Here is a 17,661-nt window from a genome sequence, read left to right as displayed (position 1 = left end):
GGAGAAGGTCTGTATGGAGGAGTGGGCCAAAATCCCTGCTGCAGTGTGTGCAAACCTGGTCAAGACCTACAGGAAACGTATGATCTCTGTAATTGCAAACAAAGGTTTCTGTTCCAAATATTAAGTTCTGCTTTTCTGATGTATCAAATACTTATGTCATGCAATAAAATGCAAATTAATTACTTAAAAATCATACAATGTGATTTTCTGGAATTTTGTTTTAGATTCCGTCTCTCACAGTTGAAGTGTACCTATGATAAAAATTACAGACCTCTACATGCTTTGTAAGTAGGAAAACCTGCAAAATCGGCAGGTACCATTTGTGCTCTTCTAACAGACAAACCTCAAATAACTTTGGTATACTACCAGTCAATAGATGAGAACCTGTAGTAGCCATTTATCAACTAATATCTCTGTGGGGAGATGTTTACGGTAGAAGGCCAGTACGGAAAAAGGAAATGACACTTTTTTGACTGTACAATTTCAACAAATCGAATTCCCACATCGATTTCTAAATAGCAACAAGAGTTGTCTTTCATTTGAGTGACAGTTTGAGCTTCAAATCCATGTGTGGTATTGAGGCCAGATACATTTGTAGGAGGTGCGCACAAATTTTTTTTTGCAACCATGGTCTGGAAAATGACAGCAGCGTTTGAAGTTCTTCCACATACAGGCGCATATGACAAAAACACTGGTACTAAACCAAATATATTGATATGTTTTAAGCAATTGATTTTGTGTAATCGTGATGACTATAAACCTTTATAGTATCATCACCAATCTGAGGTAAAAAAAAAGTGTGTATTTCCTGTTATTATTGTGTGGTGAAAATGTTACGTCTGTGTAATGTAGTAACACGTTCTGTCCACCATAGGGACAATTGCATAATATAACATAATTCAATATTTCAATTTTTTGGATGATAGTAAATGAAGCACACTCACAGATGTTTACAACAATAATATATATATCTTACTACTTTAGCCATGGAGAGAGTTAAAAAATGCTCTTAAACACAATTTAACCGGGCACTCTAGATTAGAGCTTCCATAGAGCCTGTGTAGCATGCTGAATGTTTGACGTCCCTATGAACTAAAGTTACTCCGGAGACGCTATTACAGTGGGGAAAAAAAGTATTTAGTCAGCCACCAATTGTGCAAGTTCTCCCACTTAAAAAGATGAGAGAGGCCTGTAATTTTCATCATATGTACACCTCAACTATGACAGACAAAATAAGAAAAAAAAATCCAGAAAATCACATTGTAGGATTTTTTATGAATTTATTGGCAAATGATGGTGGAAAATAAGTATTTGGTCAATAACAAAAGTTTCTCAATACTTTGTTATATACCCTTTGTTGGCAATGACACAGGTCAAACGTTTTCTGTAAGTCTTCACAAGGTTTTCACACACTGTTGCTTGTATTTTGGCCCATTCCTCCATGCAGATCTCCTCTAGAGCAGTGATGTTTTGGGGCTGTCGCTGGGCAACACAGACTTTCAACTCCCTCCAAAGATTTTCTATGGGGTTGAGATCTGGAGACTGGCTAGGCCACTCCAGGACCTTGAAATGCTTCTTACGAAGCCACTCCTTCGTTGCCCGGGCGGTGTGTTTGGGATCATTGTCATGCTGAAAGACCCAGCCACGTTTCATCTTCAATGCCCTTGCTGATGGAAGGAGGTTTTCCCTCAAAATCTCACGATACATGGCCCCATTCATTCTTTCCTTTACACGGATCAGTCGTCCTGGTCCCTTTGCAGAAAAACAGCCCAAAAGCATGATGTTTCCACCCCCATGCTTCACAGTAGGTATGGTGTTCTTTGGATGCAACTCAGCATTCTTTGTCCTCCAAACATGACGAGTTGAGTTTTTACCAAAAAGTTATATTTTGGTTTCATCTGACCATATGACATTCTCCCAATCCTCTTCTGGATCATCCAAATGTACTTCAGACGGGCCTGGACATGTACTGGCTTAAGCAGGGGGACACGTCTCGCACTGCAGGATTTGAGTCCCTGGTGGCGTAGTGTGTTACTAAAGGTAGGCTTTGTTACTTTGGTCCCAGCTCTCTGCAGGTCATTCACTAGGTCCCCCCGTGTGGTTCTGGGATTTTTGCTCACCGTTCTTGTGATCATTTTGACCCCACGGGGTGAGATCTTGCGTGGAGCCCCAGATTGAGGGAGATTATCAGTGGTCTTGTATGTCTTCCATTTCCTAATAATTGCTCCCACAGTTGATTTCTTCAAACCAAGCTGCTTACCTATTGCAGATTCAGTCTTCCCAGCCTGGTGCAAGTCTACAATTTTGTTTCTGGTGTCCTTTGACAGCTCTTTGGTCTTGGCCATTGTGGAGTTTGGAGTGTGACTGTTTGAGGTTGTGGACAGGTGTCTTTTATACTGATAACAAGTTCAAACAGGTGCCATTAATACAGGTAACGAGTGGAGGACAGAGGAGCCTCTTAAAGAAGAAGTTACAGGTCTGTGAGAGCCAGAAATCTTGCTTGTTTGTAGGTGACCAAATACTTATTTTCCACCATAATTTGCAAATAAATTCATTAAAAATCCTACAATGGGATTTTCAGGATTTTTTTTTCTCAATTTGTCTGTCATAGTTGACGTGTACCTATGATGAAAATGACAGGCCTCTCTCATCTTTTTAAGTGGGAGAACTTGCACAATTGGTGGCTGACTAAATACTTTTTTTCCCCACTGTAGATTGTTGTTCTTTTATGGAGCTGTCTGTCAGAAGTTTCTTGGTTACCTAGGGGAGGGAAGGTGACGACAAAGTTTGACTGACTGACAGGGGTGACGGTCCATGCTATCCAGGATGCTTGGGACATCCCTACCCCATTGATGTTGAAGTTTAAAATGGTTAAGGTTAGGGTTAGGTAAGGGCTATGTTTAAGGCTAGGGGTTAAGATTAGGGTTAGGGTTTAGGGTAGGGACGTCCCAAGGATTCCTGATATCACTAACCCAGGGATGACTGTGGCGTGGATGACACTGAGCATTGCCATGGTGCCGAGTCTCTGCCTTCGCTTACTCTCCTTTTTTGAGTCGTTTACCGGCAAGGACGAGTTGTCGTGGCGACAGGAAGATGTTCGAAGAAGCGGCTATTTTTATACCCACTGCCAATGCCAATACCCTTTCATTCTCCCTCTTTATTTTTATCTAAAGGCACATGAATCACCTCTGTCCTCCCTCCTTTTCATTTATTTCCTCAACTCTGCCAAAGTAAAAATTTAAACATTATTATTATGAAGAAAATATATATTCTCAAATCTGATTTATGACATGAAGTATCCTCAAATCTAACTGTTAATGTTTATTTTCTTGCAAGTATTTCCATATGTCTGTTAAGAAATGTATCCTACTACAAAACTCAACCCAGCATAATAATATAATAATAATATGCCATTTAGCAGACGCTTTTATCCAAAGCGACTTACAGTCATGTGTGCATACATTTTTGTGTATGGGTGGTCCCGGGGATCGAACCCACTACCTTGACGTTACAAGCGCCGTGCTCTACCAGCTGAGCTACAGAGGACCAGCATGCTGTCATAAACTGTTCAATGGACTTGGGCCGGTGTTGCATGACAAATGGAACCCTCGGAAATCCCACTACCCTGTCTTCCTCATCTCGTCCTGTCTGATAAAACCAAAAGCCTTGATAAAAAAAGCAAGGCTCACAATATAATTTAGTTCCTCTTTATTTCTCACTAACATCGTCCTCTCACAAAGCAATCACACAGCCCGATAGGCATCAGAGGCCCCCTTGGGTCCCGGCTGCTATATCAAAACAAGAATAATTACTCTGGTACATGTAGTCCTGCTTCCCCCTTCTTCCTCTCCTCCCTTGTGTGGATGTTTTGGCAGACATGTTAGTGAGGTCGTTTAGAGAGTGACCGCTAGTCCCCACCGGACTAACCAGTGTGTGTGTCAAGCGAGGATGTGGGGGAAAAAGAGAGAGAATAGTAAAGTGACTTTGAGTTAGTGAAATAGAACACAGAAAGATAGCGTGTGTGTGTGTGTGTGTGTGTGTGTGTGTGTGTGTGTGTGTGTGTGTGTGTGTGTGTGTGTGTGTGTGTGTGTGTGTGTGTGTGTGTGTGTGTGTGTGTGTGTGTGTGTGTGTGTGTGTGTGTGTGAGACGTTGATGGTACTGGGAGATGACATCTATGATTCCAATGCAGGCACTTCTACTGATGCACTTGGATGTTTCGATATAGAGACGGTCATTACAGTATCTATCATTTTGATGAAAATTACATTATTATTGCTTGAGTGGTGTGTATTCATACATGCCAAGGGATGCCAGGTTTTCGCCAAAAATTGACCAAGAAAGAAAACATACAAATTAATGTATCTTTCAACTCTCTGTTTCATGAATTTCCTTAAATTCTCAATAGGCTGAATGTACACTACATACATAAAAGTATGTGGACACCCCTTCAAATGTGTGGATTTGGCTATTTTAGCCTTACCCGTTGCTAACAGGTGTATAAAATCAAGCACACAGCCATGCAATCTCCATAGACAAACAATGGCAGTAGAATGGCCTTACTGAAGAGCTCAGTGACTGTCAATGTGGCACCGTCATAGGATGGCACCTTTCCAACAAGTCAGTTTGTCAAATTTCTACCCTGCTAGAGCTGCCCCGGTCAACTGTAAGTGCTGCTATTGTGAAGTGGAAACGTCCAGGAGCAACAATGGCTCAGCTGCGAAGTGGTATGCCACACAAGCTCACAGAACGGGCCTGCCGAGTGCTGAAGCGCGTAGCGTGTAAAAATCGTCTATCCTCGGTTGCAACACTCACTACCGAGTTCCAAACTGCCTCTGGAAGCAACGTCAGCACAAGAACTGTTCATCGGGAGCTTCATGAAATGGGTTTCCATGGACGAGCAGCCACACACAAACCTAAGTTCACCATGCGCAATGTCAGGCGTCGGCTGGAGTGGTGTAAAGCTCGCCGCCATTGGACTCTGGATCAGTGGAAACGCGTTCGCTGCAGTGATGAATCACGCTTCACCATCCGGCAGTCCGACGGACGAATCTGGGATGCCAGGAGAACTTTACCTGCCCGAAGCATAGTCCCAGTTGTAAAGTTTGGTGGAGGGTTAATAATGGTCTGGGGCTGTTTTACATGGTTTGGGCTAGGCCCCTTAGTTCCAGTGAAGGGAAAGCGTAACGCTACAGCATACAATTACATTCTAGATGATTCTGTGCTTCCAACTTTGTGGCAACAGTTTGGGCAAGGCCCTTTCCTGTTTCAGTATGACAATGCCCCCGTGCACAAAGCGAGGGGCATACAGAAATGGTTTGTCGAGATTGGTGTGGAAGAACTTGACTGGCCTGCACAGAGCCCTGACCTCAAGCCATCTAACACATTTTGGATGAATTGGAACGCCATCTTCGAGCCAGGTCTAATCGCCCAATATCGGTGCCCAACCTCACTAATGCTCTAGTGGCTGAATGGAAGGAAGTCCCCGCAGCAATGTTCCAACATCTAATGGAAAGCCTTCCCAGAAGAGTAGAGGCTGTTATAGCAGCAAAGGGGAGACCAACTCCATATTAACGCCCCATGATTTTGGAATGAGATGTTCGACGAGCAGGTGTCCACATACTTTTGGTCATGTAGTGTATCTCACCGGCGAAAACATCAGAGTGAACGAAACAGCGCCCCTCTGTCTCAGTATGTGTAGCGTATTTATCTGATGCTGTCTGGTCAAAGAGTATGACATTGTTTCCGCCCGTATCATTGAATCCAAGGGACGCCAGCAAGCATTTGGCCTCACTTGATAAAAAAGTATAGCATAATAGACAATCTGAACTGAGCGAGCTCAGCTGTGAATGGTCCTGGCGCTCGAAAAAAAAGTGTCAAGCCAAACGTCATTGACATAAAAAAAACTTGAATTGTTGCATCTCGTTGTAAGCTAAAAAGTCCCTTTCCTAAATTAGCCATGGATGGAGAAAGGGATTGGACTTGGGGTTTTACTTAATTCTCCGTACTGGCCAATGATTATAATGCCGAATCTGATCCAACCATAAATTCATACATAGTGCCCCTGGCCTGAGAGGATGGAAGTTCAACATTTTAATGCCATTTAGCAGACACTTTTATCCAAAGCAACTTACAGTCATGCGTGCATACATTTTTGTGTATGGGTGGTCCCGGGGACCGAACCCACTACCCTGGCGTTACAAGCGCCATGCTCTACCAGCTGAGGTACAGAGGACCAACACGTAGCTAGATGTAGTATGCTAATGTTACCTAGCTGGCCTGGCACATCGTTGCCCATGAAAGGAAGTTAGTCTAGCGAACAAACATTTTAACCAGGTAGCCTAGGACAACAAAAACTAAAAGCGTGTACTGTATGACAGAGTCATAGACCATTTAGGCAACATGAAAGAGGAGGATGGCATTGGGGTTTCTCTACAAGTAGGGTGAGTCAACATGTTATTTTTTACTTGTGCACACGCACAAACACAGAAATCAGTACCATGGACAGCCACATCATATTTAGCTGACGTTGATTGGACTAAATCGTTTTTGGTATCTTTTAGTTCTCACCATATTAGACTAAGCATAGGTGATTAGATGATGTTGAAGTTGAAATGGTGCTGAAATAGTGGAGGCAGCTCCTGTTTTCTTTGCGACTTGCCGTAACTCTCTGTGGTTCTAAATCAATAGTTGTTTAGTAGTCCGAAAATGTCGGAAACATTACATTTTACATTTTACATTTTAGTCATTTAGCAGACGCTCTTATCCAGAGCGACTTACAGTTAGTGAGTGCATACATTTTCATACTGGCCCCCCGTGGGAAACGAACCCACAACCCTGGCGTTGCAAGTGCCATGCTCTACCAACTGCTTGACCATGGTGTAGGTCATGTAACTGTTTGTTACATGCAATATGTTTTGTGGACTTTTGTTACATGCAATATGCGTATGAACTAACAGGTTATAGAGCAAACAACGCAATTATCACAACACATACTGTGGGTTGTAATATTTTTTGGGGCTTGGCTTCCCCGGTGATTTTACCCATGCACCGCTACTTCTAATGTGGTCCACAACATTGTTTGATGATATCAGGCAAAATCCAAACTTTTCTAACTGATATGAAAGAGCTCAGTTATGAGTTGTGGATTTCAAGTTAGGAGTAAGACATTTTGAGTAAGACATTCAGGTTAAAAGGATACCATGAATTGACCAGTCCCTGTGTGTGTTTCTCCCCAGGTGTTGCGGTCGGAGCTGAAGGACCGTGAGCATGTTGTGGCCAGTACACTGGACCAGGCACGCATATTCCTGGCTGACCAGCCCATCGAGGGGCCGGGAGAACCACGCAAGAACCTACAGCCCAAAACAGGTGAGTCTCCTGTCACTGCCTAGCCTGAACACACACACGCCAAAGTCCAATGACATCAACGGCCACTTAGTCTTACTTTATAATTTAATTGAACTCCCTTATAAAACCTACTAAAACCTGCTATAATCTATGTAACTGATGTCAGTATTTGTCAGTTTATGTTGACCATTCAGTTCAACCTGCATACACAGTGGCCCTCCAAAACCAGATCTGGGAAACCCTGTATCAGGGTGGGTGTGAATGTCCTTGAAATGCACCTCTGAAGTTCCCCTATCCACTTGAAGTTTATGTGGGGTGTGATATGAGTCTCAGAATACACCCAAACACTAAATGCGCACCAGAACTCATTAGTAATTCTGTCTCTAAAGGCTGCTGGGCCTAAGAGGATGAAACAGTGAAGTCATCGCTATGTCAGCACATTTCCTCTTTAACAAAGTCGGGCTGTTAAATAATGTAGCAGAATCCCTGAGACAATCTGGGAGGGTGTGGCCAGAGCTCCAAGCAGGCAGAGATCTGGCCCTTCTGTGTGATCTTTGATGTAATTATCAAAGGGGCCTCTGGTCGAATCAGTGGTTAAGAACTGATCTAAGGGCTGTGATGGGTAGGATGGTTTTCATAGTGGTGCGTGGTATATCAGAGGGTAAGTCTAATCTGAAACAAACCCTGCATTGACCTTGGATACTTTCGCAAGGGGTGTGTGTGACTGTAGAGGGTATATCTGATCTCCATATGATCTAAAACCTGTGCTCGGTTGCTTTCACAGGAGGGACATGGGGCTTCACAGAGTGAAACTGATCTGAGACCAGTGCCAGCAGGGACACCTCTGTCTCCTCTAGTCTAACTGAACCCAGTGGGGGAGAACACCTTAGTCTTCAGATCCTCTCAGACCCAATCAAACTCTCCCAACTTTCCCTGGCCTTTGTTTGCTTGTCAAACTTCTTATTTTCAAAGCAGACCGCTCACACGCTGGTCCTGTCTGTGGTGTGTGGCATCTATGACTGGCAGACTAACAGACAGAACCCCTGATGCATGCTTCCGTTTAGGGTGTCTAAGATTTAGATCGTCATTGACACACTGATTTAAAGTCTCTCTTCAAGTTGAAATGCTTGCTTTTATTGTACAACCAACTTTCCCCTTTGAGGATGTTAAAGTCTTTGTCCTCGCCCCCTTACTCCCCTACTCTCTCTGTCTCCCTCTTCCCCCCTCTCTCTCTCTCTCCCCACTCTCTCCCCTTCTCCCAGACCTGACTCCAGAGCAGAAGGCGCAGGGTGTGGCCAGGGCCATCAGGAAGCAGACAGCGGAGGTGCAGGAGCGTTGGGAGCGTCTGCAGGGCCACGCGGAGGGATGGCAGAGCCAGTTAGAAAGGGCTTTAGAGAGGCTACAGGAGCTCCAGAGCAACATGGACCAGCTGGACCTGCGGCTAGCCAGGGCAGTGGAGACCAAGGCTGGCTGGCAGCCTGTAGGAGACCTGCTCATAGACTCACTGCAGGACCACATAGAGAAGACCACGGTGAGGGGGTCACTGGGGTGTTACTGGTTTATTAAGGGGGAAAGAGAGAGGGACGTTTTTTTTAACGTCCACTACAAAACGTTTAGGGCCAACAAGTCCTTACTGGTGTTTGTAGGTAGTGATTAACCTGTACATAAATCAGTGTAAAAAATATGAATGACCTAGGTCAACATCTAATCACCATTGGTACAGGTATCACCCCTGCACCATAACAGTATGTTATAGATACATCTGCCTACAGCAAAACACTGACCTGTGTGTGTATGCGTGCATCCTGTGTGTGTTCCAGGCTTTCAAGGAGGAGATGGCCCCTCTGAGGCAGGACGTGCATGTGGTGAATGAGCTGTCTGATGAGCTGGCTCCTCTGGATGTCCAGCTGTCCTCCACCTCCTCCAGACAACTGGATGACCTCAACATGCGCTGGAAACTACTACAGGTGGGCTATGGGTGTCGCACCGTCCCCCTTTTACAGGTGGGCAATGGGTGTCACTCCTACAACCGTCCCCCTTTTACAGGTGGGCTATGGGTGTCACTCCTAAAACCGTCCCCCTTTTACAGGTGGGCTATGGGTGTCACTCCTAAAACCGTCCCCCTTTTACAGGTGGGCAACGGGTCTCATGCCTAAAACCATCCCCCTTTTACAGGTGGGCTATGGGTGTCACTCCTAAAACCGTCCCCCTTTTACAGGTGGGCAACGGGTCTCATGCCTAAAACCATCCCCCTTTTACAGGTGGGCTATGGGTGTCACTCCTAAAACCGTCCCCCTTTTACAGGTGGGCAACGGGTCTCATGCCTAAAACCATCCCCCTTTTATGTGTCATACTTAAGAAGAGGTGTCACAGCTACAACCCTCCTCCCTTTTAGGAGTTGTCAGACTTGGGTGTACGTGTCACGGGTAAACTGCTAAATTACTCAAATGTAAAATGTAAAACCTTCCTCCATTTACAAGCTGTTATATTCTTGACTTTTCTACCTTCTTCTCTTTTTTTTCTCTCCCACCTTATTCTCATCTCTGCCTGTCTGTATGCTCATGTTCATTCTCTCTCAATGTCTCTTGCTGTCTTTGTAATCATGTATTTCTGTCAATCTCTTTCCACCTGTGTGTGTCATTTCGTTATGAAGCTTTTTCTCATTATTCCTTCCGTCTCTCTCTCTGTCAGCCTGCCGTACTTTAGCTCAGACACAGAGAGGAGTGGGGAGAGGTGGCCCTCCGCTTGTCTTTCTCTACAGGTTACTGAGTTCTATATTGGCACAGTGGACTTCTGTCACTGTAGATAAATAACACTTTTTGTCACAGCGGACCAGTGTCCTGGTCCAGCCTGCTGATGGCTGGGATCAGAGCCTTGCTCTTGCACCCCTCAGGCTCAGTTGTCACTATACTGTTTAGATTAATGTGTGTTTGTACTGTGTGTGTGTGTTTGTGTGTGTTTGTGTGTGTGTGTGTGTGAGACAGAGAGAAAAAAATTGACATCAAGAGAGAGATCTTAGATTACGTCCCTCTCCTTCTCCATGCCCCCCACCCCTGGTATTGCCATGCTGGAGTCGATGATGACCACTGAGATAGGATGCCATGCCACTTTGTCTGATCAAACAGAAGGGCAAACAGCACAGCAGGACTCAGTCACCAGTCACCCCGTAAAGATTCACTGGGGCAGAATGAAAATGTGGAAGCCACATTTTGTGTCTGCCTCCTGGTTCCCTGTGTAGAGACAGCCTTATATCCTCACTGTAGGGAGGTTGTCTGAGTCACTGCACACAGTGAGGACACTCAGCAATGCGCATGCACGCACACACGCACTCGGCTGGTCAATATAGTGTTGGCGGGGTGCAGGTGTGTGTTTGTGTGTGTCTAACTCTCTCCTCTTTCTGGTGTGCAGGTGGCCATTGAGGAGAGACTGAAGCTTCTTCAGGAAGCCCACAGAGACTTTAGCCCTTCCTCCCAGCACTTCCTATCCAGTGAGTAGCCAAATCAAATCAAATCAAATTGTATTAGTCACATACAAATTTTTTAGCAGATGTTATTGCGGGTGTAGTGAAATACTTGTGTTCCTAGCTCCAACAGTGCAGTAGTATCTAACAATTCACAACAATACACACAAATCTAAAAGTAAAAGAATGGAATTAAGAAATATATAAAAATTAGGACGAGCAATGTCGGAGTGGCATTGACTAAAATACAGTAGAATATAATACAGTCTATACATGATGAGATGAGTAAAGCAGTATGTAAACATTAATAAAGTGACTAGTGAAACAACACCTCCACTTCGCTGATCCTCAATACTGGGGCTCCACAAGGGTGCATGCTCAGCCCCCTCCCGTACTCCCTGCTCACCCATGACTGCGTGGCCAAGCAAAACTACAACTCAATCATCAAGTTTGCAGACGACACAACAGTAGTAGGCTTGATTACCAACAATGACGAGACAGCCTACAGGGAGGAGGTGAGGGCTCTGGGAGTGTGGTGCCAGGAAAATAAACTCTCACTCAACGTCAACAAAACAAAGGAGATGATCGTGGACTTCAGGAAACAGCAGAGGGTGCACTCCCCTATCCATATCGACGGGGCCGCAGTGGAGAAGGTGGAAAGCTTCAAGTTCCTTGGCGTACACATCACTGACAAACTGAAATGGTCCACCAACGCAGACAGTGTGGTGAAGAAGGTGCAACAGAGCCTCTTCAACCACAGGAGGCTGAAGAAATTTGGCTTGGCACCTAAAACCCTCACAAACTTTTACAGATGCACAATTGAGAGCATCCTGTCGGGCTGTATCACCACCTGGTACGGCAACTGTACCGCCCGCAACCGCAGGGCTCTCCAGAGGATGGTGCGGTCTGCCGAACGCATTACACACACACAAACACACACTCAAGCAGGCGGCAAGGTTCTTCACTCTTGAATAATTAAAGGCTTAATTGCAACTCTCCTCTGACTTTCTCTCCTTTCAGACCAGTGGTCGTTAACGAAGGAGGGAGACGGGGAGAGAGGGAGGGAGGGAGAGAGAGATCATTAGCGACAGACAAAGCCACACCTCTCCCTGCTCATCCCCTCCTTCCATCCCCATTTACTCCAAATTATACACTAGTGTTCTATTTCATTGCTATGCCCTTTTCCTATCTCCATCTCATATCTAACCCTCTCTTATCTACCCCATTTGGCTCTGACATGTCCTCCATGTGATGATAACAGGGTGGTGGGACGGGGAGGAAACTTAGCTGTCGTGTGTCCATAGACCTGAGTTATTCTACCAGCCAAGATGCCATTCTGGCTCCCCTTTCATCTCTCATAGACATAATCTACCATTCCTTCTCATAGTAACAGGATGGTACCGACGGAGAAGGTAAAAATCTTACAAGTTTCAACCCGACTTTGCTATTTAGCTACTTTTTTTGTGTTTATCAACAACCCAAAAATGGTACTTAAAGTTCATACTATTATCACATATGACCGCCAAGCACTTTTTGACATTTCGACTTCAAACCCGACTCCGATAGCTGTACCCTTGTTTACATCAGACCTTATTCCTTTTTTTCATGGGCTTTACCAAAACACTGCAGTTGTAGACGTGGCAGACGGGCTGGAGTCCTGTTGAGACAGAGACTAAGAGAAAATTGACTGGCACACCCCTCCGTTTTATTGGCAAATGTCCAGTCGCTCGAGAATAAGATGGATGAGCTTCGTTCCAGAGTCTTCTATCAGAGAGACTTGAAAAGCTGCATTATAATTGCCTGGCTACCCAGACTCCTTGCTCCGGCCAAATGCTACGCCACGCCCACGGACGACAGTTTCTTCTCCGCAATAAGTTTGGATCTGAGTACATCCCCGACCCTTCACTGAATGCGAACACATTCGGGGCTGTCTGATTGGTCCAGAAACCAATGGATTGGGCCAGACCCAGAACACACGTGGGTAAAGCGGTAGTTCGAACATTTGCCCCCATTGGCTATGATACTCTGATTGGTTAGACGATCCAATCGCTGATTACTTTGTTTGGTACAACACCCCTAGTGCCTCTCGTTACCACTAACGACTTCAATGATGACAGAATAATTTAGTGGTTAAGCTAGCAATATTATATGCTTTGCAGAAACTTGTCTGGCTGAATCTATGAATATAGAACTAAATGATTTCTCCATGCAGCGACACAAGGGGAAGGGGGATGGGTCTGCCTCTTCATAAACAACAACTGGTGCACCGCTTCCAGTGTGAAGGAAACTCAAGCTTTTGCTAACCTGACATAGAATGCCTCATGGCAAGCTGTAGAGCTTTTTATCTACCAAGAGAGTTCTCATCCAAATTATCAAGGCTATCTACATCCCACCACAAGCCAACAACACTTTGGCACTGAACGAACTGAATGGGGCCATAAACAAACAAGAAACCGCACACCCAGAGACATCTTTTGGGAGGAAACTTTAATGCAGGGAGACTTAAAAACGTCTCCTATGCCATAAGGGGCGCCAAAATGCTAGACCACTATTATTCTACCACATTTTTTTTATACAAGGCCCTCCCTTGCCCTCCCTTTGGCAAATCTGACCACGGCTCTATCCTGCTGCTTCCCGTTTACAAACAAAAGCTCAAACAGGAAGTACCAGTGACGCGCTCAATACAGAAGTGATCTGATGAAGCAGACGTGAGGCTACAAGACCGTTTTGCTAGTACAGACTGCGATATGTTCCATGATTCATCCGATAGCATTGAGGAGTTTACCATATCAGTCACAGGCTTCATCAATAAGTGCATAGACGATGATGTCTCCACAGTGACCATACAAACTTATCCAAACCAACAACCATGGATTATAGGCAGTATCCGCGCTGGGCTAAAGGCTAGAGCTACCGCTTACAAAGAACGGGACATGGATGCATACAAGAAAGCCCACTACGACCTCCGACGAGACATCAAACATGAAAAAGGACAATGTAGGAGGAAGGTGGAATCCTATTACACCGGCTCCGATGCTCGTCGGATGTGGCAGGGCTTGCAGTCTATAACAGACTACAAAGGGAAACCCAGCCGTGAGATGCCCAGTGACGCAGAACTCCCAAATGAGCTAAATGCCATTTATGCTCGCTTCGAGGAAAACAACAGTCTTGCATGAAAGCCCCTGTTGTTCCAGATGACTGTGTGATCTCGCTCTCTGTGGCCGATGTAAGTAAAACTTTGAAACAGGTTAACACCCGCAAGGCCGCCGGGCCAGATGGAATACCAGGGCGCATTCTCAGAGCATGCGCAGACCAGCTGGCAAGTGTCTTCACGGACATTTTCAATCTTTCCTTGTCCCAGTCTGTAATGCCAACATGTTTCAAGCTGACCACCATTGTCCCTGTTCCCAATAACTCAAAGGTAATCTGCCTAAATGGCTATATTCCCCTTACACTGACATCTGTATTTATAAAGCGCTTTGAAAGGCTGGTCATTACATGCATCAACGGCATCATCCCAGACACCCTGGACCTACTCCAATTTGCATACCGCCCCAACAGATCCACAGATGGCGCAATCTCAATTGCAGTTCACACTGCTCTCTCCCACCTGGACAAGAGGGGAAATAACTATGAGAATTATGTTCACAGACTACAGCTAGGTGTTCCACACCATAATCCCCTCCAAGCTCATCACCAAGCTCGGGACCCTTGGACTGAACACCTCCCTCTGCAACTGGATCCTGGACTTCCTGATGGGTTGGCCCCAGGTGGTGAGGGTAGGCAACAACACCTCCGCCACGCTGACCCTCAACATGGGTGCCCCTCAGGGGTGCGTGCTTAGTCCCCTCCTGCACTCCTGTTGACCCACGACTGCGTGGCCACGCACGACTCCAACACCATCAACAAGTGGTGGTAGGCCTGATCACCGACGGCGATGAGACAGCCTACTGGGAGGAGATCAGAGACTTGACAGTGTGATGCCAGGACAACAGCTTTGACAACCTCAGTAAGACCATGGAGCTGATTGTGCATGGGTCCTCGGATCCTCAAAAAGTTATACAGCTGCACCATTAAGAGCGTCTTGACTGGCTGCATCACCGCTTGGTGTGGCAAATATACCGCTCTCGACCGCAAAGCGCTACAGAGGGTGGTGCTGAAAGCCCAGTGAATCACTGGGGCTGAGCTCCCTGCCATCCAGGACCTCTATATCAGAGGAAGGTCCAAAAAATTGCCAAAGTCTTCAGCCATAGACATACTGTTCACTCTACTACCGTCCAGCAAGCATTACAAGAGCATCGGCTTTCAGACCCACAGGCTCCGAGACAGCTTCTATCCCGAAGCCATAAGACTGCTAAATAACCATAAGTTAACCATAGTTAATAAAATGGTTACCCAGACTATCTGCATTGACCCTATCTTGCACTGACTATGCACACTCAGAAGACTATATATACACAATATATACACCCACTGACACTCTCGCACAAACCAACACATACATACACACATACTTTCACAATCATCATATGCTGCTGCTACTCTGTTCTTTATTTGAGTCTTATTATAATCTATCCTGATTAGTGTTGGTATACTGAAACTTCTGTACGTCAATACTAGAATGTGAAAAAGGGTTCGGTGCTAGATTTTGTTTTACCTTTGGTACTTCTGTCAAATGTGTCTCACGAATCAGGTCTGTCTATCAGCGCAGCCGATGTCCCCCTTATAACGCGAGTGCACCATGCCTGCTCCACTTAGCTTGCACTTGGAGTCTGGGTTGCATCATGTTAGCTCTGTCAAGCTGCACAGAAGTTAAAACACTTTAATAATGTGACACGCCATGTACAAATGTTGAAACTGTTCATTACTGTTCTAAAAATAAAATCCATACAGGCTAGAACACGTTCAAATGCAAGACGATACCGGTAGCTTCCAGCTTTGTTGGCTAACTTTCCTTGCTAGCTTACAGCTGAAGGCAGCTAACAACAATTCACTACCCTAGTACTTTGTTTGTGGTAATATGCAAACCATACTGCAAGATATGCTGATTTCAAAGCTGATTGCCACCCAAACTTTATTCCTTAACTTAATCGGTCTCTCTCTTACGTCTCTCCCAAAGATGTATCTATTGCCACAACTGACTGTGTGAAAATAGGGCCCCAACCATAGGCTCCGAAGGGCCGCCCCCCTCTTGCCACGTGAATGACGTCATTACTGGTTAAAGAGCAGTACGATAAAATAAGTCCCAAATGGAAGGGAAACAGATTGTTTGTCATCTGTAGCCCCATGAAATCAGGAAAAACAAGCTCAATAACTCAATGCATGCACACTCCTATTGAATATGCATTCACCTGTATTGTGAATAGGCCTAGGCTACATCTTTATTCAACCAGTTTATCAATAGAGATTTACCATCCAAATAAATGATTACCATTATGTTGTTGTGTAGTTAGATTGGTCAAAACGAAGTCAAATTGATTGTATGATTGTATAATTGATTCATTAATGCATACATGGCTCTCTCTGAAAAATATTCTCAAAGGATGCCCAACGATTGAATGCCGTTCTGTGACTTTGGCTAATATACCTTCTTGTTTTGCCCTGGTATCGTTTTGGTATAGAGTGTTGTGATGGTATTGAGTATCGAGATACCAAACCTGGTATCGGTATAGTCCTGATGCCTAATTACTTTACCCTCCCTTTATGTACATACGTGTATCTACCTCAAGTACCTCGTACCCCTGCAGTGATATAGAACTGGTACTCCCTGTATATAGCTTAATTCTTGTGTATTTTATTCCTCTTGTGTTACTATTTGTATTTTTCCTATTTTTAACTCTGCATCGTTGGGAAGGGCTTGTAAGCAAGCATTTCATGGTACAAGTCTACACCCGTTGTATTCGGCGCATGTGACTATTGTTATTATAAATGTTTTTGTATTTTAAGAACTTGGTTTCATCTAAGGGTTCAACAAACTGTCTGCCTGTCCGTCCATCCATCCATCCAGCCGTCTGTCTGTTTATTTCAAAAAATATAGAGAGTATCTATCCTCCATCTATCCCTCCATTCATCCACCGTTTCGATCTAGCTAATAAGCAGGGAGTGTGTGTAGGGTAGGCGTATACAGGGTAGGGAAAGGCATCCATCAACAACTTCTGAGTGCCTCTCTGTGAATGGCTTACGACAGCTCGTAAAGTCTTGTGTCATCACATTTGGCAGCTTTTATTTGATGTCCTGTCAGTCTATTGGTTGTGTTTGGGCTTTGAAGTTCAGCTAACTCATCCGCTTTCCTTCTCTCCGTTTGTTCTGCCCTTTTATCTGTGTAGTCTAACAATAACGTGCTGTTAGAATACATTAACCGGTTATTTAGACGACGCAGCACCTTTTCACAGATACGGCCGTCTTACCTCGCTCTCACTGTCCAAGAGTTATACCCATTACTTTTTCAATTTCATGCATAGTGGGAATCGTATTTGTACAACAATTCCATTTGTATTATGGAACTATTAGTGGATATTTGCAGAAGCGTACGACTTGAGAGACTAAAAGGATGACTGTGCTGCAAATAACACTTTTTTATATTTATATGGTTTATTTTCCTTCTTCTTTTTCTCAACAGCCTCTGTGCAGCTCCCGTGGCAGAGGGCGGTCTCTCAGAATGAGGTTCCATACTACATAAAGTGAGTAACACTTACTGTAAACATGCTGCTTATGCCTGCTATAAGAATCACTTTCTTTATACTTATTGTATGGTAACTACATGTGTAACAATGTTTGAAAGAGGAGTGTGTGTGTGTGTTTATGCATACATGCATACATGCAGGCGGTTAATTTGACTTGTGAGTGCGTGATTCTAT

At 44.7% G+C, this 17,661-nt stretch overlaps 1 pseudogene across 1 annotated transcript in view; it reads left to right on the top strand.

Moving 5' to 3' along the window:
- Positions 1–17,661, top strand: part of LOC311116536 (utrophin-like) — a 275,197-nt pseudogene that overhangs the window by 159,646 nt on the left and 97,890 nt on the right. The window contains exons 20-24 of the transcript in view: positions 7,236–7,365; positions 8,607–8,875; positions 9,165–9,311; positions 10,753–10,831; positions 17,424–17,484. The product of the transcript in view is annotated as an utrophin-like (transcript). The remainder of the gene's footprint in view (positions 1–7,235; positions 7,366–8,606; positions 8,876–9,164; positions 9,312–10,752; positions 10,832–17,423; positions 17,485–17,661) is intronic.

The sequence above is a fragment of the Coregonus lavaretus genome, assembly GCF_964263955.1.
Source record: "Coregonus lavaretus genome assembly, contig: HAP1_SCAFFOLD_535, whole genome shotgun sequence".
NCBI lineage: Eukaryota > Metazoa > Chordata > Actinopteri > Salmoniformes > Salmonidae > Coregonus > Coregonus lavaretus.
This window is presented reverse-complemented; position numbering and strand designations above follow the sequence as displayed.